This window comes from Mus caroli, unplaced genomic scaffold, assembly GCF_978045245.1.
Source record: "Mus caroli unplaced genomic scaffold, Mus_caroli_1 scaffold_9, whole genome shotgun sequence".
NCBI classification, from domain to species: Eukaryota; Metazoa; Chordata; class Mammalia; order Rodentia; family Muridae; genus Mus; species Mus caroli.
In genome coordinates, this window is record NW_028227264.1 from 34,775,990 (window position 1) to 34,797,369 (window position 21,380).

General features: G+C 40.0%; 1 protein-coding gene and 1 long non-coding RNA gene across 9 annotated transcripts in view; one reads left to right on the top strand and one right to left on the bottom strand.

Annotated features, from left to right (window-relative positions):
• LOC147002617 (uncharacterized) overlaps positions 1-7,563 on the bottom strand; it is a 121,503-nt gene extending 113,940 nt beyond the window's left edge. For all 4 annotated transcript variants that reach the window (XR_015048393.1, XR_015048392.1, XR_015048394.1 and 1 more), the window contains exons 1-2: positions 7,152-7,563; positions 2,683-2,858 (exon numbers count right to left, since the gene is read on the bottom strand). This is a non-coding gene — a long non-coding RNA (uncharacterized LOC147002617). The remainder of the gene's footprint in view (positions 1-2,682; positions 2,859-7,151) is intronic.
• A 141-nt stretch (positions 7,564-7,704) lies between these two features.
• The window catches only part of Hs3st5 (heparan sulfate-glucosamine 3-sulfotransferase 5), a 294,266-nt gene continuing 280,590 nt past the window's right edge, over positions 7,705-21,380 (top strand). For all 5 annotated transcript variants that reach the window (XR_015048396.1, XM_029482550.2, XM_021174949.2 and 2 more), the window contains exon 1: positions 7,705-8,507. The gene's annotated coding sequence lies outside the window, so the exon portion shown is untranslated. The remainder of the gene's footprint in view (positions 8,508-21,380) is intronic.

Consider the following 21,380-nt stretch of genomic DNA (forward strand, 5'->3'; position numbering starts at 1 on the left):
TACTGGCTAGACATGGAAGTAAGCAGCATGAAAAAAAGAGTGCGCATTATGACAGAATTTTGAAGGTTCTAGCCAAGGAGCACAGCTACTTACATACCTTTGGCCAGGGGATGGATTTATTATTATTATTATTATTATTATTATTATTATTATTATGGAGTAATAGTCTCATTTGAAAAGTATGCAACTTCCAGAAAGTATAGGAAGGGTCCTAACCAGTCATAGCAACCAAGCTAATCCTGGTAATCCACAAGGAAACAGATCAGTTTACCCTCATGTCTAACATCTACCCTTCTTAATAAAAATACAACTGTGTGTTGTACTGAAAGCTACATTCTCTGGAAAGGAGTTGCAATCTTCCCAGGAATTCTGATTCAATCTACCTGGCCATTTTAGGGATTCTTCTTGGTGACATTCATTAACCACTATCATGTCATAGTGTTGAGAGTAAATGGCAAATGTTTTGTCTTAAATATCATTTAAAGAGAGACCATCAACACTCTCTTGATTGCTCCAGAACTTAACTGATACCTAAAAGAATATTTTAAAAGATTTTATTACTAGCCTAGAATTAATACAACCCATAATATCAGGGATGATGAATCTAAGAAAAATGGACTGTAAGATTTATACAGCTCTCTGTATGACAAACAAAACGCCATTCACATGGATACGCTGGGGATCATGAAAATCTTGCCAAGCTCATTCCTTGCTTGTTCCTCTTCTCTCTCCACATGATGACTTAGCCAGCCAAAAACCTGACACTTCTCAGACATGGTGATGCTTTGTGTAGATTTACACTGTCTGGTGCTAGCCACTAGCCACATGTGGCTGTTTGAAATTCTGCTCCAAATTGAAATGTGTTGTACATGTAAAATGCATACCAGATTTCAATTCTTGGTACATGTGTGTAATTTCTATGGCTCCTATAAAAATCTAGAATATATTTAGTAATTTAAAATACCTATTTATTATTTCACAGTTCTCCTGTTCAGAAATATTAGAGTTTCTTGTTCTTAGAGTCTCAAGCCAACATAAAACTTTCCACAGCTTCACCCTTTTCTGAAAGCTCTGGACACAATCCACCTCCAAGCTCATTCAGGTTGCTGGACTGAATTACTTGGGTGGTAGAAAAAGAAACCATTTTTTTTTTTTATTCTCGGCTCCTAAGGTACTGCATTTCTGTCACATTGTCATCTCTATCTTCAAACCAGGAAATACATATTGTATCTCAAGATTGTGATAAGCTATCATCTAGATCCTTCTGCTAGATCTACTGTTTCCAGTCCAAGAAAATCCTTATATGTTGTGATGTTAAGAATCTGTGTAAACCAGTGTAGTTGTGGGTTAAAATGGTGTCCTGAACCAGCCGCCACAGGGTTAGGGCTCCTCATGGAGGTGGACACAGGAAGTTTGACTGCAGGCACCTCACACCTCGGCAGAGAGGGCTGTGAGAAGCTGTAGGGTCACATTCCATGGATGGGAAAGGTCAGTCTGAAGTCCCTGGGATCTGCCAGAGTTCAGCTTGGACTCTCAGGTACCACAGACGCAACTGGATGCTGTGGAAGAGTCGGCTCTGGGAAGGCAGGTTCTCACTCTTGAACTTCTGGATGTCCCAGAAGAGCTGAGAACAGAGTGGGGGCCCATAGGGCTGGCTCTGGCCCCAGGGCCAAAGGGAAAGTGGGAAGACGAGCTCTGGCTTGTTCTTGCTGGGGACGGGAGTCCTAGGCCTGCTCAGGTGGGCAGTGTGGCTCAGTGGAAGCTGTGTCTGAGAATACAGAGAGGCCTCCTCAGTGAGATTAGATGTGGCTCTTTAGAGGAAGACCTGCTGAATTGCTCCAGCATGGAGGATCCAGATAGACCATGGTCTTAAGGTGTTTTATTCTCATGGTGGAAAGCTGTGATGAATGGAACACAACCCCTCCCCCCTTTTCTGAGGGTGGGCCTGAGGTTAGGAAAGGGGAGCTAAGAGGGTAGTAGAGGCAGAGAGAAAAGTAGAGAGAGGGAGAATTGAGAAGTAGAGGCCAGCCATGGCCATGTGGAGAGAGGGGGGAAAGGAATGGGGAGCAAGGGGGAACAAGAGGACAAGAGAGAGAGGCAAGAGTAAGAGAGGCAAGAGAGTAAGAATGAGGAGGCAAGCAGCCCTCATATAGTGGGCCAGGCCTACCTGGATGTTGCCAGGTAACTGTGGGGCAGAGCATACCTGGCTTTTGCCAGGTAACTGTGAGGTTGGAGTCCAGATAGAATACCAGGGGCTTGGGGTGTTGCCTTACATGACTGATGACCACAGAATTATGGAGTGTCAGGAGCCTAGTGTCTGGAAGTGTTGCAAAATTCCTTCTGTCACTTGCAGAGTTATCTGCTGTGTCTCTGGTCTCTGGGGTTTTAATGTAGCTCAATCAGAAAACAGACTGCCTTTCATGGTCCCACATGTAGTTTATACTACTATAAATAAAAGTATATGCCTGTAATCCCAGCATGTGAGGGGTGGGGCAGTAAAGTCTTTGTAAGTTTGAGAGCCTTCAGGATTATATGGAACCCTGCCTCCAAAACAAAGATACCAGCAAACGACTCATAAAACCTCAGGGATTCAGCTCAGTGGTAAGGCACATATTCAACATGTGTGAGGCTCTGGGTTCAATACCACCCAGTCAGGGAACAGCTGTAACAGTTATCAAATACCTTTAAATGTTTTCGTTGTCCAGCATGTTAGTTCATACTTCAAATCCCAGCATTAAAGAAGAAGAGGAAGAAGGATCACAATGAGTTATGGGATAGTCTTGGCTACATAGTGACTTTGACAACAATCTGTACAAATTCTTTCTTCAAATTTCGTTTTTTAATGGCTGGTGTAGAGCCTAGTGATCGAGAAGTCTCTTAGTATGTACAAACTCTAGGCTCAATCACAAGCATGGAAAATAATAAATACATGTTATGTACATGCATCAACCTCTATGAAGACCTTTCATGGTTAAACAAAACTGTAGCTCTAGGAAAAAAAAATATGGAGAACTGTTGTTCTGCAAAATAACTAGTAAAATTCATTGTATATCTGGATTTATTTTACTGTCATGTTATTTAAAGATAACAGAACACAGAACTTAGCTCATAATAACAGTGATAGAAATAATCATGTAGACACATAATCATAAAACTATATAACACATGAGAATTAGGTAGGGTATAGATGATGAGTCTGTATGACATAAGTATGGTTTGGTTTTAGATTCATGTACATGTTATATAAAAACTCATATACGCTCATGGACCCATACTATATGTGCATGCATATATGTACACACAGACACACATACATGTGTGTGTATGTGTGTGTGCCCTATTTGCATTTTCTTTGCTTCTCTTTATATCATGATATGCCTCTGAATAGAAGCTTTTCCAGGAGGCAGATAACAGTAGCATAAAGTTAGCATGAAGAGGAAGAGATATTTATATAGAAAATAAGATACAGAATGGTGTTCAATGGCATGTTAACATTAAACCATTGATCTGTGCCCCAGTTGGAGTGTAATTTTGGAATATAGAAAATATGGCAGATTAATTGTATGTTTAACAGTCACCAAATGTTCCCATGCCTCTGTCTGTACATCATATTTTAAGCACATTCTTGGAATGTATGGATGTCCCTAAACTAGAATGATTTTGAAGTATTTACATCATGTAAAGAGGATTTCTTTTAGGAGCCAGGGGCTGTTCACGGGTTAAGATTTTATTATAACTATCTGAGTTGTATTACACAAAAATACTATTTTGCTATTTAAAGAAGGAACTCGTGTCATCCCACTACAGACTGTAACCTTAACTTCATCTGAAAAAAAATAGTTTACAACATAAACAATGTACTTATAGGCTCTTAAGAGTTAACATGTCTTTAGAAGCTATTTTGCTATAATACTGTGAAAATATGAAAGTTTTCTTAATTTTTTTCTTTTTTAAAATTTTTATTTTTTCATCAGATATTTTCTTTATTTACATTTCAAATTTTATCCCCTTTACTCATTTCTCCTCTGAAAACCCCCTATCCCATCCTCCCTCCCCCTGTTCACTAACTTACCTCTCTCACTTCCCTACACTGGGGCATCAAGCCTTCACAAGATCAAGGGCCTCTCCTCTCCTTGATGTCCTCTGCTACATATACAGTTGGAGCCATGGGCCCCTCCATGTTTATGCTTTGGTTGGTGGTTTAGTTCCTGGTAGCTCTGGGGGTACTGGTTGGTTCATATTGTTGTTTCTCCTATGGGCCTGCAAACCCCTTCAACTCCTTGAGTCCTTTCTCTAGCTCCTCCATTGGGGACCCTGTGCTTAGTCCAGTGGATGACTGTGAACACCCACTTCTATATTTGTCAGGCACTGACAGAGCCTCTCAGGAGACCTCTCTCTCTCTCTCTCTCTCTCTCTCTCTCTCTCTCTCTCTCTCTCTCTCTCTCTCTCTCTCTCTCTCTCTCTCTCTCTCTCTGTTTTTCCCCTCCTGTCTGATATTAAGTAGTCTGTCTTTCCTGTGCTTTTCTGCTATGAGTTCAGTGTATCCCTCTCTGACTCATTCTGTCATATCTTTCTCTGTTTTGTCACCTTGTCTGCCCCTCAATTAGACATCACTTCAAACAAGGCTGCTTCCGTCTACAAACTACATACCTTCATTGCTAGGGATATACTAAGGGTATGTCTGTATTCCAGCCAGATCATACTGTAATACAGGGCATGTCTATATTCTGGCCAGATCATATCTTTGGATGTAGTCCCTTGCCAGAGCAGCCATCATAATAGATAAAAATTCCTCTACAGAGGCAGAGAGAAAGCTAACTGGAAATGTTGTGGATTTTTGACCCCACCCAGTGACACACCTCCTCCAACAAGGTCACACCCACTCCAAGTAGGCCACTCATCCTAATCCTTCCCAAACTCCTTGGTTCCACTAACTGAGGAGAAAGCATTCAAATATATGAACGATGTAGACCATTATTTCTTTCAGACAACCACACACAGCAAAACATAGTACAAAAAAAAAAAAAAAAAAAAAAACCTCTTCTTTCATATAAAAAACATTCCACTAGATTCAGCATAAAGAAGCAGATATAGAGTGTGTCTTCTAAGAGAAGACCTGGGACCAGCACTTCCCCCAAGGTTGCTATAGGTCTCCCTCCATGTAACTTAGTCTTCTAGTGGGTGCCTGCTTAGTCAACTGATTCCAGGTGCTGGTTACAGCTCATTGAAAGAAATACAAATCAATTTTTGGAGGTAAAACAGTTACCCCTCCCCAATTTCTTAAAACGATAAACATTTACAAATCATGGGGAGGGCAGCCTCTATTAGGAGTTGTGAACTGAATATTGCTTATTGTTTGTATTTTTGAGTCAAGAGAGCATGATTGTTCAGGAGAAAAAAATCATTAGCAAATGAACATTCTAATTAACCACGTGTTTTCATTGATGTGCTTCATTTGGCTTTTGTGATGAGGCTTTTTCAAAAAGCATCAAATCTGTGACTGTTTTCAAAATTAAATTTTAAAAATATTTTCTGGAAATGCCACTTTGGGTGGAGATTAGCTTTTGTGAGCTCTGCGTTTTGTGTCCCTTAACCTTGTCTTCCACCACTAAGTGAGCGAATGGTGCTGGCTGGAACCATGCTTCAGATTGTTGAATCTACCAGGCTTTATTTAGCCTGAAGGCTAACCTTTTGACAGTAAGGCTAAATCTGTGCACTTTCCAAGTTCATCAGCTACTCAGGCTAAGGATTCTCTGAGGAAAAGCTAGAGTTTTTGAGAATGCATAGCCTTCTTGCAGGCTCCCTCTGGTAGATATCACCCTGAGAGAGTAATGAAATAGATACATTTTACCCATCCTCTTTCCCAGTAATCTTCCTCTTCAAAAGAATGTGTGTATCAATAAATAGATTATACAAATAAACATTTAAAGGGTAGTTTGCTAATTAAAAGGATTGATAGGCAGAATAATGCATTCTTCAAAATCTATTATCATGCCTTTCTGAACTTTATTGCTTTTCAGCACTTTTCCAACTCAAGAAAAACAATATAGCAACATTTGTTCAGAAAAAAAAGCAAACTGTTTTTCTTCCTTTCCTATTACTTTTATTGTTTGCGATTTCTTTTAGACTATAATGTGGCATTGTGATTTTGAGATGGAAAAGAAATCCCTTGTCTTTCAAACACAAGAATGTGATTGGGTGCTATTGTTGCCAATGATGAGCTAAAGAGGTTAATGGATCACAGAGCTGGCAAACAGCCATCTCTCCTACTGCTCCTTACATTACACAATATACATGTGGATGTTGCTGCTGAGCTTATGATTTTTATTTGAGTAGATGGTAAATAAGTTTATGGAAATTTAACTTATCTCTTCCGGAACTCAACAGTTTTTTTTTTAAGGCTGATAACTTAAAAATGTACTTTGAGATCTGAGCTCATGACCTTTGAGGATAATGATAAAGATGGGTCCCTGAAAGAAAGTGGGGCTGCTTCAAAATGAGAACCCAGAAACACGGTGTCTTATGGATTGCTGCCTACCTTTCATTTCTAGGTAGACAGAATTAACACAGTGTGGTTGCAATAACAGAAAGGATTGATATGGCACAATTCTTTCTACTCTAGTGCACTGAGCAATAATATTGTGATGTCTTCCTAAAGGACTTGTACATTTGTACAATGAAAAGTATTCAAGAAGCAGACTGCCTCTACAGAAACAACCAGAGAAAGAAGGAATGGAAGGATAAACCATGTTTGATTATTTGTTCAGGCTACCCCCATGAGAGGGGGTAGTAACAATTTTCTTGTAATTGTGGTTAGTCAGGGATGCTTTTTGAGAATAGAAATTAGGAGGGAAGCGCCATAAATAAGCTTCCAGGTGGGCCCTCTTCCACCAGCAAAGAAGCTGAATCCAGCAAATCCACTCAGTTCCCTGGCCTGCCATTTTGCTGGAGGCAGAGGCTAGGACAGAGGAACTAAATTCGAAAGGTGAGTGTGCCTCTGGGTTTTGGAACTCCAGACCCACATGAAGGCTGAGCCCAGAGTTCCTCTTTCCTACTAGGCAGTGATCGCCCCCTGTGACTCTGAAGGCACACAGCAGCCCAAAGCACCGCGGCTGACGCCACCAGCCCCTCCTATCCTCTGGCACTCTCACCTGGCATGCTGAAGTAAATGTAGTCTCTCTGGAAACCTGTGTGACCCCTCTCAAGCTCTGGGTCTGGCTCCCAACCATCACAGCAGAGATCTGTCACACCTCCTCAGGAACTCGGTTCCTTCGATCTCTAAGTATCAAATCAATTATCTGCCAGCCTAGTAACCCATTCAATGTTCTCAAAGCTGTGATCTTAGATTGCTCAGGAGCCCTGACCATCCACCTTGCAGCTACAGCGTGCTAGCCAAAGCTCTCCGCTCCCGGGTGGGACATGTTGTGGCCCAGCCTCACGTCCTCCGCCTCCCAGTATATCCTCTTCCCTCTTCAACCCCTAAGGCCCGGCCCTGCCCCTGCCTATTGGAGAGCTATGGTGCCTGCTCCCACCTCCGTTCCAAAGACACCTGCGCTCCATTCACCATCCTTTTCCTCCTCCCCCCCCCCCCCTTTCCTCTAGGTCCCTCTGCTGCCTTTAGGAGCACAGGAGCGGCTACGAGGGGAGGAGCAGAAGAAGGAGGGGAGCGCGAGGAGGAGAAGGGGCGGGGTGGGTGGGATGAAAGCTGGGAGGGTGTGGACTGGCAGCCACTCTGCAGCTGGCCGCCAGGGACCTGGTCCCTCCCGCGAGCCGAAGTGATGGAGGGGAAGATATCTTCTTAGACATACGCGCGCGCGCACATCCCGCTGGGCACGTCTCCGGGAGGCTGCAGCCGGCTCCAGCGCGCCAGGGACCGGGCGGCGGCTGTGACAGCGCGAGAGGCGGGGAGTCCGCGGTCCGCACAGCTTGGCACAGGCCACGGGAGTACGCAGGGAGGGAAGATCTCAGCCTCACTGACTGTTGCTCTTTTGAAGGCATCTCCAAGGACCGAGCTTTCTGAGATTGTCACCGCAGACGCCCGAGGCTTTGCCCCTCGCCTGCGGAGTCCGGGTCGGCGTCGGTGCCCGCGCCGGGCGAGGAGAATGCGAACCTCCTCCCGCAGAGCTCCTGCGGTCCCCTTCACTGCGCGAACTAAGGCTCCCGCAGCTGCCCCAGGCGTGCTCGCGCCGCGGGAGCGCGCCCTGCCGCACCTGGCACCAGTCTCCTAGGGAAGTGCGGGAAACGTGCCCTAAACTCCACTACTTCTCTTCCCCTCCTTTGGCTTGCAGCTCCCCGCCCAGGACAACATAGCCGCCTCTGTCGCCGCCCGAGTGGAAGCCCGGGTACTACTGTGCTGCTTGTTTGCTCTGCTCGCCGGCTTGCTCCCAGCTGAGCATCCCAAACTACTGGACAACTGCCACTGCGATCGCGGGAACCACTTGGTGACCCGGGGCGACTGGTCTGGGCCACCACTTTCCAAGCCAAGGCTGTCACCACTAGGGACGAAGGTGAGTGAGCACTGCGCGCTGCTCGCCTCGTGCGGGAGAGAGGGTAGGGGGCTCGAAGCTCGGACTTTCTGAATTTAGGAGAAAGTGATAAGTGAAGTCACCTAGAGGAGGCATCCTTTTGCCCCACTCACTTTGTAGGGCGCGGCTTTTCTAGGCGCCTCCTTGGGAAGACTTTGAGCCCCTTGCTTGGGTAGGGATTAAACTAATGGGACAAGAGAAACAGAGGGAGCAATTGCTTGAGCGAATTTAGCGGTCTGCCTCCAAGACTGTCCCCCCGCCCTTCTGTCTGCCTGTCTGTCTTGCTCAGAGACCTACATCCAGCGCTCCCCTAGAATCAGACGCAGAACGCACAGTCACTGATGATCGCTCACAGTTTGGGATTCTGCTTGGCCACTTCTCCGCTAGTTGTGTACTGTTATTTGAAGTTATATGGTGGCTTTAAGGGGAGTGGGCTGCACTGAAGTCCACGCAAAAAGCAGACAGGGTGGGCAGAGGTAGTTCCACTACACTACCGCGGAAGTGGGTCCCTACTCTTTGAAGAAGACCCGACCGCTCCGCTCCTAATGTTGATTCCCATTTTCTCAAGCTTCAGTCTGCTTAACCCTTTCCACTCACACCCAAAACAACAACAACAAACACACACACACACACACACACACACACACACACACACTCGCGCGCGAAATGAGTGCAATCGTGGTTGTGATCAAATTATTATTTCTAAGAAGTCTGCAGCCGCTGTGACCCACTACAGCATACTGTCTCCTGGACTTAGCACACTGTCTAGTGAAGAAGGATTCTTCCCCACCATCCCCGACCTGCTGCCTGGTGTTGATGACTTTAGGTGTTTATGGTTCCAGTTGCACACCAAGCGAACCTCTAGCACTACTGCTACTGAGTCATACCAGCTCGGTGGGCATAGGTCTTGGGCATCCCTCCTTTAGTGCTTCCACCCAAGAATGTGAGTTCTGGGGTGTTCTTTCCTTCCTTAGTGTTTCTCTCTCTCTCTCTCTCTCTCTCTCTCTCTCTCTCTCTCTCTCATTTCATGGGAAATGCTAGTCTTTTCAGGGGCTATTTAATGTCTGTAAAGTGCTTTACATCATATTACTATAACTTTGTGGATATATTTAATTGCCCTGTGACTCTCTTCTGATTGATGTAAGCTGAGCCTGATAAATGGCATGCAGGGTCTTGAGTTGGAACAAAAAAGGCAGGCATCCTCTCTTCCTTTGCACTCTTCCTCTGCAAACTGATTTGTTGACAGCCTTAAAAGTAGGTGCTTCTAAATGGTGTTGTTCAGTGTTCATTTGCTACATACTTCCCAGCTTTAGACAAGTGTTTTCCTGCTACTGCTCACTTCAAAACATATCTGTCTACTTTTCAAAGAAGCTGTTAGAGATGATGAAAAGCAATTACCAAATTTGGTATCAAATATAACTATTTTTTAAAATGTTTTATTGCTATTAATTAGAGCACATTTTAAAATTACCTCTGTTCTTCCTCTTCATGGTTTTCTCCCTCTTTGTTCTTAGCAGGAGAAATGAGAGCACCTTTCCTTTCCTTTTCGACTATACTTGTTCACAATTAGTACTGTTTGCTATGACTGTATCAGCATCAGACTGGCCTTGGAGAGAAAATAGTTACTTGTTTGGGAATTGCCATAAAACACAGGAAACAAGACAGGAAACAATGATCAGAAGGAAACTATTGTTTGACTGTATCTGTGTTCACTGCCCTGTATTAAACTGGGGTAAGCATAATAGCTTTGGTCTCTCCTCCAAGTTACCCAGAGTTATTTAAACATGTTCTGTCCTCAATTAATAAAATAGAGATAGGCTTCATTACTTATGTAAAGTATTTTCAAGTATATTTGTCTAAACAACTTGTGAGGGAAATTATAGGCAGAGTACTCAGTCACTAGTCACAGCAAGTACTGGGTCCTGGTTTCTAGACTCAGCCAGACCTTAAGCTTAATGTTTGAAATCACTGTATTTGCAGAGTCTTTACAGGCTCAGTGTTTGGATGGCATGTTGGCTTCACTTGCCTCACCATCGCGCAGGCCTGCACAGATGTTTCTGAATGAATAACTTTCCTCCTCACTGAATTTGCACTCATTCAAAAAGTATTTCTTGAGCACTTGAGCGCACACAATAAGCATAGCTGAGCTGGGCCGTTATTTAAAACAAGGAAGGATTATTGCTAGAGGGAGAATGTTTGCTCCTATGCTGTGTAAATGGAACTGTGGAACACTGCCTTTCTTGAGGAAGCAGCATCTTCCCCCAAAGTAGGTGATCAACCAACAAAGAACTGTTGACTCAAAAGTCATCTCAAAAGAGATGTTACAGTGTTTTTTGTTTCCACCCCAAATCCGTCATTATTTTAAAGCCATGTGTCATTTAGCTGACTCAACTCCAGATAACTGATGTCTCTAACTTCCTGGCTGCTTTCTTAGAGTAGGTGTCTGAGTTCTTAGGAGTAAGTCATGAATCTGCACTGGGTCACATTTCTAGCTCTGTCTTTCTGTATACTTCTGTGGAGTATTGCCAGATCTCAATACATCATTAGTATTCACTTATGAATAAATGCAAATCTTCCTGTTGCCTCAAAAAAAGCAAACTGAGTTCATAGAACAGTGTTTTGCTTCCTCATTTCCTCATCCCTATACTTTTCTAATCTTAGAAACAGTAACACCTCTTAATAATGCAATTATATGCAAATGTGGACGTTAACAAAAATGATTGTTTATCTTCTTTCTTAGAGAAAAAGTGAAATTCCTTATGGAGATTTTAAATGGAAGGAATTTTCTTTGACTCTCTGGGCATATCTTGGCAGGATGAATTTTTTTATGGTAGTGACATTTATAACTAAAATAACTCTTTGTAGTAAAAGACACTGTTCATTGATGGAGACAGTAAGAGTGCTTACTACAATTGATTGTAGCATATTTAAGGATATAATGTGAGCTTAACACTAAAGTGTGTAACAGAAATTATTTAAGTACTTACCTATTTTATTTGTTGTATTGCATAATTTTACATTTCTGTGCAATATTTTATTATAAAACTTCAAGATTGTAATTGGGTAGTTATTGTTTGGTAATGGATTATAATCTGTTATAGGGAAAGTGTATACATGGTGACAGAAAAATAAGAAAAAGGAATAATTATTCACAGGTTCATATTTTTTCAAGTCCTTTTTCAAGTATAGAAGCAAGGCAAAGCTATGACCTGTTAAGTTTTCATTATGGGCTAGAAAGCTGGAATACTGCTATTTAGAATAGCAGGATTCTATTTCTAGCAACTTTCTATCAATTCTTGAAAACATGCTAAATCATATTTTTTCCTGAAATATGATTAGTTTTTAGCAAGTTTTCCTTTCTTTATAATGTTTGTTTCTAAGAACATAGATATTACCCTATTCTACAGGTGAAATGCAATTAAAGCAATATCAATGACTACATGTTCAATCACTGGCTAAACACAGTTTAAGATAGTTAACATATATCAATTGTTAAAAAATATAGCATTTGGAATTCCCTCTAATTACAGGTAAAGACAAATAATCTTTCTAAATCTTATATACAAGTTTCATTATCTGCCTTATTATTTATTAAAATTCTGTACAATGGGCTATTTTCCATTATTTTGAAAAATTTCATGAAAGAAAGCTATGTCTGTATTAAGAAGTGTTTGAAGAGCTTTTTTTTACCAAATTTTATATATAAATTATGCAAATATGTTTCTATTTTCACATGTTTATATATGTATATAATATATAACATATAATATATGCACAAAAAGCACTTATTTCTATATTAGTCTTTATGTATAGCTATATGCTGTAATAACTTTGACTGATAGACACATCTTTTGTGACATATATGATTTGTAAAGTGAGTCTCATCTTTAGAGTGATACTTACAAGTGTTTTAAAAGTTTGGTATAAGAATTTTGTACTGATAAGCCTTTATGAGCAATTTGATTAAGAAATATAGTAGTCACAAGTGTGTTCCTAACACTTTATAAAATACTCCAGTAATAATAACTCACTTATTTCTACAACATCTTTGTCCTGCCCCTTCTTGTAGAGGGAAAAAGACATATTGCTTTTATGCCCATTTTGGAGATGGGGAAATTTGAGACTTCATCTTACTAAATGACAACCAAAGCTCTATAAGTACCAAATGGCAAAGCAGATACTTGATCCCAGGCAGCCTTCTATTCTAGTCCACTGCTTTTGAATAGTTTTTTTTTCTTTCATTTTTGTTTACATTTTATGCTGGCTAGGTTTTTATTAACTTAACACAAAATAGAGTAGCCTAGGAAGAGGGAACCTCAACTGAAAAAGTGCCTCCATCTATTCAGCCTGTGAACATGTCTGTGGCTATGGTTTAGATTAAGGATTGATGTGGAAGGGCCCAACCCATAATGGGTGGTGCCAATCCTGGTCAGGTGCTTTAAGCAAGCTAGTAAGTAGCTTTACTCCATTGTCTCTGCTTCAGTTCCTGCTTCCAGGAATCCTACCTTGGGCTCCTACTGCTCCTACCCTCCAGAATTCATTGTAATGTGGGAGTTTAAACCAAATAAACTATTTCTTCTCATTATCATATCAAGAGACAGCAAACAGCAAAGACTCAAGTGAGTGGCAAGTCAACTGTAACTGAAACCTGAAACAGGGTTGGGCTTCTGAGATTCACAAGGATTTGTAAAGTAGAGTAAATCCTGGAGGAATTTACAGGGAAGGAAAATAGTTGCCTAGCCCGAACCTAGGCAAGACTGAAGTGCAGTACTGCACCTTGATGTAGGTTTTAATGGACTTGATAATTTCCTAAGGTTCAGCTACTTTTAATTAGCCAACTTTAAGAACCGATGCCATACTTAAGCAGGTTTAACAGCATAGAAGATCTGATACGAATGTTTTATGTGTCCTTTATCCTTATAATGCAAACTTCTTGCATGGATGTCAGTGTTATGTGTTACTATAAGGTGCATGGCAAAGAAATCTGAGTTTTATAAAAGGTATGAGATGTAACATAACTTTATCCACCTCATGTGCTTACAGTAAGCGTTCTGATATTGTTTGCTGTTATGAATTGAAGCAGGCTACTCCATAAGTTGTTTGTCCAGAAGCAAAACAAAAACAAGAACCTTGCAAACATCTTCATAATTACATTGTGTATCTTATAATCATAATGGCGTGCATTGTCTAAGAGACACTTTCTGTTTCATCTGTGAATCATCATCTCTGAAGCCATGTGGAATAATAATCCTTGTGAAATGGCATAGTAAAACAAAGCCAGAGAGTGTAAGAAGCGCTTAAAAATTTTTGATTCAAACACTGCATTTAGAAATAGGGAAAGTGCCTGTAATTGTTCCCTTTATTTTTAAAAGGACATAAAAGACATAATTAACATTAAATAACAGAATCTTTAAAGTCCTAATGAGGAGGCACAATGCCATATCATAAATATTATTGATCATGCTATTTGAGTATAGTTTGGGGAACTATTTGCAAACTATTAAAATGTCATTGTGATGCTTTCTGCCATAGATATCTAACTCAAGTCCCTAAAGAAACTCACAGTAATCAAACATGTCTCAACGTGGGTATGTATCATAGTACAAGTATGGCATTGGTTAGGGCTGGGTGAGGTTGACTCTATTTTCAGTACTGCTTATGAGTGACACCTTGGAGCAAGTTAACAATTCTAATTCTTTCTAACTTTAAATGTTACGTAATGGTAGAAACATCATTTATAAAATTTCTCATAATAACATACAAAATATACAGAGTATCAGGTATGACTCAGTGTTTGATCCCACTGACAGCATCATCATCTTTTATATCATTGTGACAGCATCAGGATGATCTAATGAAACAGCCATGTGATAACCAATGTGCATAAGACTGAATCATAGGGTTCTGGGCTTACAAAGAGCAGATTCTTTGTATCCTTTTACTGCTGAGGGAGCATAAGGAAAGATGCTTCAAAACTTAAGTTTGATTTCTGGACTTAAAGGCCTATGTCTAGCATAGAATATTGACTACCAGAAGTGTAATTCAATGACTGAGCATTTACCTAGAATGCCTAAGGCCCTGGTTTCCACTGTAAGAACCATCATAAAGTGGGGAAGGTATATAGAACTGGAGATCCATTCACTGACTAACACAAAGGACAAGTTTGGAGCATTCGTGCTACAGGATGCCAAGGTTGCAGGAGACTAAGTTTCCATGAAACTTTTTGCCTTACAACTCTGTCCAAGCTTTTGGGCCTGTCACACAGTTGCCATTGGAGTGGGTGTGGCAAGGCCATTGAGACCTCTCACCTGAATCATGATAACCTGTCCAACAGCTTTGAGTATCCCTCCTCTTCAGTGCTCTGCAAAGCTTCTAATTGTAAACCTGACCACACAATCCACCCCAACCCACACATACCCACTGCTTAATTCCTGCATATCCCAGGACACATTTAGACTTACTCAATGTCCTTACTAGCTCAGTCTTACTTTTCCAGTGATAAGGTTTGGGAGTCATCTCCTGTCACTCCTTGAAGATGTCACAGCAATTGGGTGTTTATTTCCAAGGGCCATGTCCCTTCATATGTCCATTTTTTTGTACACATAAATATAGATATTCATTGCTCTTCTAATTTTGTATCTTCATCACCACTGCCCTTTATTCTTACTACCTGTGTCTTTCTCTGAAGCTTGTTCCCAAGCCAGAATGGGCTAGATTTCTGATCATCTGCTATAGTATTAATCACACAACTGTTTGAGGGTTGTTTTATATTTTCCTATCATATACTCATATGCACCCACTGTCCCCTCATGGAACCCTAAACCTGTATCTCTAGTGTATCTCGAATAAAGGAAGCACTAACTATATTTTTAATGAAAAAAAATCATCCCTTCATCTGTCTAACATTGTTATTCCCTTTTCTTACTTGGCAAATTATTCGACTGATTTTAGTGCTCGTTTGCTGAGTGACTCCTGTATGCTAGGAAGTACTCTTGATGTTGATGTCACAGGGACTTAGCTCTCTTAGGAAATGTATAGGCTTGATAATTAAACCAATTGGTAAAGAAACAAGTAACTGTTTACATACTAAATGATGAAAAGATAAAAATTGAAGGCAGTATGAAAAGATAAACAAGCAAGCAAGGAAGCAAGGGAAGCAGGGAAATCCACCTTCTCCCCATAAATCCATTTGTTTGTTTGTTTGTTTGTTTGTTTGTTTTGGTAATTTTAAGTGACTATAGTAAGCATATACCCATCAAGATATTTTCTGTATACCTCCAGCCGTCCTGGAACTCACTATGTAGAATACAATGGCCTCAAACTCACTGAGATCTGCCTGCCTCTGCTGCCTGAATGCTGTGATTAAAGGCGTGTGTCACCACATCTGGCTTAATTTTAAGAGTGAATTTGGAAGTCTGTTTCTTTAACAGTAGTCTATAGAGAATTGGACTAGTTTTTTCCTTTTTTTATTAGATATTTTCTTCATTTATATTTCAAATGCTATCCCCAAAGCCCCCTATACCCTAACCCCACCCTGCTTACCAACCCACCTACTCCTGCTTCCTGGCCCTGACATTCCCCTGTACTGGGACATATGGTCTTCGCAATACCAAGGGCCTCTTCTCCCATAGATGGCCAAATAGGCCATCCTCTGCTACATATGCAACTAGAAACATAGCTCTAGGGGGTACTGGTTAGTTCATATCGTTGTTCCTCCTATAGGGTTGCAGACCCCTTTAGCTCCTTGGGTACTTTCTCTAGCTCCTTCATTAGGGGCCCTGTGATCCATCTAATAGATGACTGTGAGGGTCCACTTCTGTATTTGCCAGGCATCGGCATAGACTCACAAGAGAGAACTGTCAGGGTCCTATCAGTAAAATCTTTCTGACATATGCAATAGTGTCTGGGTTTGGTGATTGAAACTCTAGAAGGAAGACTAAAGTGTTGATACTTTGTTCCTTCTCAGAATGGGGAACAAAATATCCATGGAAGGAGTTACAGAGACAAAGTTTTGAGCTAAGACAGAAGGAAAGACCATCCAGAGACTTCCCCACCCAGGGATCCATCCCACATACAACCACCAAACCCAGAGAACTGGACTATAATACGTTTAAGATGAAGAAAGATTCAGATGTTTCCATGATATTCGATAAACTCACTTTTTGAGATTTTTCTATTAAAGTCTTTGTACTATATAATATAATCACACACATTTAAGCTATTTCCTTATAAAGCAGGAGACATATTTAACCAGTTATTAAATACTCAATATGATTAAATTTCTGAGGAGTCTTATTCCTCTATGAAGATTTGACATAAATCTTAAATGAAATTATTTTGCCCTGAACAAAATAGAAAATACAGTAAGACCAAAAGATAAGTGAATGACATATAGTAATTCCAATTTACATGTTTAGCTACTAAGAAAGAAATAACATACTGTTTGTCAACACATTTCATAGTAAACCCATGGAAACACTGTTTTTATATGTGGGTGGCCCTTCCTTAGTAAGTAACCCCAAATATGAATGAAATAAAATATTTTCTTCAATGATACATAAAACAAAATGTAACTTTCAAAATTATCTCCAGTATACTCTAATCTTTAAAATATTGATGTATTTAATATAGTATATAAACTAAATACTGGGAAATCTCCATTTAAAAATCCAGAAACTATATAGTGCTTCAGCGTGTTAAAGCTTTTAAGCCATGATGCCACAGACACAGACTTCCACATTCCATCTCACATTGCAAATCAGTTAAAACACAAATGAACTAGAACATTGTATAACGTTGAAAGGAGAGGACAGGGCATATGAGAACCATGAATGAGTGTTCTGCTTACACTTGCTCCCATCCCCAACATAAATAAATACATAAATAAATAATAATCCACAATTGGAAGATATCTCAAATTCGAGCACTTCAGATAAGGAATCCAGTACCTATAAAAACATTTAGTTGACATAGTTGATATATCCTTTCTGAAATCAGAAGCAAGAACACAAGGTTAAATATATTGCTGTATACTTTCTTACTTCCTTTGTAAATTACATAGAACATGAACAAATATTATTAACTAAGGAAAAATAAGAATCTCATTTTATATCTTTAACCTGAGAGAAATCCAACTGGAGTGAGCTAAGCTAACCTTACCAGGCTTCACTTAACAGTTTTACTTGGAAATTCTCATGAAGATCTAATAGAATTTTAATTTTAATTACTTTATTTAGATTTTCTTGGTTGTTTATTGTATGTGTGACCCCCTTAGCCTCTGGGTATAGTACCTGCCTGTGGACGTCAGAGGACTGTTTGTAGAAACCCATTTTCTTCTTTCACCTTGTGCATCATGGAGATTGATTGCAGGTCATCAGCCTTGGCAGCAAGTGCCTTTACCTTCTGAGCCATCTTACTGGCTGCCCGACCACATTTTAAAAGGTTGCATAACTCAGATTAGATATATTTGAGTGTATGTGTGTGTGTCTGTGTACACATAAAAAATATCATAGTAAAACCTATTATATGTGCTAATTAAAATGTTTCAAAGTATTGAAAGCTTGGAAAATTAAACAAAAGCCTTTTATGTATTATTAGTATAGCCACCCAAATTTGAAGATGTTTGAAACTGGAAATTTTCTGTGAAAAAATCCATAAAGTCATTAAAGTGACAAAGGTCATATTGCATCTGTACATCTAACAATCTTCTGTACAGAGAGACAAGTCCTGGGAGTCTGGCCTGGGTAAGGTTGGGCAGATACCCTGGGACTGTCCACGGTGCAGTCTCCATTTCAGGTCCTTGTGAAATTATACAGCAAGCTTGAAAAAAAGTATTTTCCAATGCTTTGGGAGAGTCAGGGGAGGGAAGATCATGGGTTCCAACACTGGATAAGAATATCTTGGAGTCAGAAGATGAGGCAGAGGTTCATGAGAACCTCCGTGACTATGGTACCTGTGGATGCTTAAATGAAAAAGAAAAATCTACATTCGTCAATGCAAAGGTTCAAAGGTGCATCTTTGGCTCTGCTGTGTAAAATCTTGCCAAAATGCTTACCACAGTAACCAGTGTTATGGCAACAACAGCCACTTACCAGCTGACCACTGAGCACTCACAATATTCTAGGACCACAATCAACTGATTCAGAAGATGGATATCAGTAGACACCAGCCTCTTGGACTCTGTGGGACAGGTGAGAGAACCCATTAAAATTAAAACAAACTCTTAGAGGCTCCACCTACTATTCACCTTCATCTCTTGAAATTTTCTCTTTAAATTACGCCCCCCCTCCACATTTTGTAAGACCTTCAGTGTTTCTATTACTATTACTGTTATTTATTTTTTATTTTTTAGAAATAAGAATGTTTAGGAATAGCTCACATTTTCTCAGTAGGCAAAGTGATAATGTATGGGAAAACAAGGCACTAATGCTTTTCCCAATGGACGATGAATACTATGTAAGCTAGTTTTTTGTCTATATATCTTTACATGCCTTTATATAGTTTTAGTTTTACTTTTCATTGTTTTGCCTCTGAAAAGCTTTTCTTTTGCTAACATGAATGTATATTTACATGAATATATCTTATATGGCATATATATCTAAGTAACATGGTACATCCAGAAGAGTAGCTGCCAGATTTGTAGGGAACTATACAAGATAACTAATACCTAGCATCGTGAGATCCTCCTAGAGTGGTGAATAAGAACCAGATGGTAGGAGAAGGATGATGCAGCCAGGGTGCTCTGAGGATGTCAGAAGTCTTTCATCCCAGGTAGAGTGCAGCTCTGTGCACGCCACGCTTCCCTCATATTGTACATCCTGCTGAGCTTATTTTTCTTCTTGATCCTTCTTCCAGTCTATCATATAACTCCTTGGGACTCCAGCTTCCACTTTCCATTCCCACCACATTCATCTGCAATGTCAGGATGTGTATCCCCTTTACCCTGGACAGGATGTGAGCATCTGTGTCTTCTGCAGTACTTATCGCATGCAGCGAGTCTGGATGCATTAACTTTGTCCTGACCTTGTTTTAGTATTGCAGATGCAGATCTATTGATATTACATACAAAGATCATGAAAGTATTTTTTTTCTTCGAATTCAGAGGCTTAAACCATTCTAACTCTTTCCCCCAGAGAAACTGGCTGAATCTCAGTGAAAAAGTATACAAAGAAGTTACTGCTCTTCCTCAAAATGGATTCTTCTTCTTCTAATCCAGTTTGACAGTAATGAAAAGGCACATGCAGACTGATGGAGATTTTTCAGAGACTTCACTTTCTGCTTCTCTTGTGGATTTGCCAACTATCACTGGCTATACCTTCAGAATGTGTCATCAGGATGTCATGGTAGTGTTGAGAGAATGCTAATATCTATTGGTATTACACAAAGGGGTGATGGTATTAAGATTTCAAGTTTTAAAGTAAAGACAATTTAATTGTAACTTTTTATCATGCCATGCGCTAAAAGTCACACAGAATAGTCCAGTTAACGTGGCATTGAAATAAAAAGTGACTCATTTGTCGTTTGTAAAATAGTGAGTTTCTAATCTGAGGAAGTAAGCAGTCACCTTGCCTCTCCCACCCTTTCAATATTAAGCCCTCTTTTATCATTTAAAGTAGAGCAACTGAAAATAGATTATACTGACAAGGAGTAATTACTGACAGCTGCATTTAATTAGCAAAGCAGATTCCTGCTCATGACAATAAAGTATTATTACATGTTTAGCTCTAGCAGTGTGAGGTGACTTTGCTAACAGAAATGGAAGACCTGCATTTTCTATTTAAAATCTCTCTCACACACACATACACACAGTTTGGCTGGAATTGAGCTTGTGCTGCGTGGGAGTGTCTATGGTTTTACAAAAAGAGAGAAAAACAGTAGCTGTAAAGTGTTTTTCTTTTCCTTTCTCCCTTTTAAGGAAAACAGACAGATTGTACAAGGATAAAAAATAGTCCAAAGCCAACAATTGGCTCTCACTGTGGACTTGTAAGTCATTGTTTTATGTTTGTGTATATATGTGTGTGTGTTGTATAGGAATATGGAAATATTTGGGTATCAGAGATAGAAAGACAATCCTTGCTCATTTGGAAATTTTTAATTCTTCCTCTTCTTCTTCTTCTTCTTGTACCTCTTCTACTAACCTTCCTCCTCTTTTACTCTTTCTCTTTTAATCCTAAAGGAATTTCTTGATTGCAGAGTATTTCAAATGCATGTATGATCAAACTTAGAATTTGTACACACACCAAAAACTTCGAACACCAAATGCAATGTCTATTCATTTCACTTGCTGTTCCCCTTTCCTTGTTACTCCATTTGTAGGCACTACCCTTTTTATTACAAGTGAATCTACATTTCTCGAACTTGAAACATTGCAATTTGTGTTCAATATTTGAGCATAGCCTACCTAACGTACAGGGGTATTAGCTCCGGTGCTGATTGCTTGTGACTATTTAAAAATTGACTATCAAGTGACAAAAGAAAACCCTACCATCCTTCCTTTATATGATTCCTATCGTTTAAACATGTTACTCAAGGATACCAAAAAGTTGCTTCTGTGAAGCTGGTATAGAGTGTTTTCATGGTATTGTCTTAAAGTAAATAGATAGCATTTATTTATCAAGTTCTAAAAGTAGTCGCAGTCTAAAATACTGCCATCTTGAAATTTGCCATTATGTGTGCTACAGTCATAAAGTCAGATCCTGTATTTACGGCAATAGCAGACAAGATGAATGTGAATAAAGAAACCCTAAACTGATCTTCAAAAGAATTGAGCATCAAACTCTTCAGCACTTTGCTTTTTATCTTTTTTTTTCTTCTTCTTCTTACCCTCTAATGTCCATAAATTAAAGGGCAAGAAGG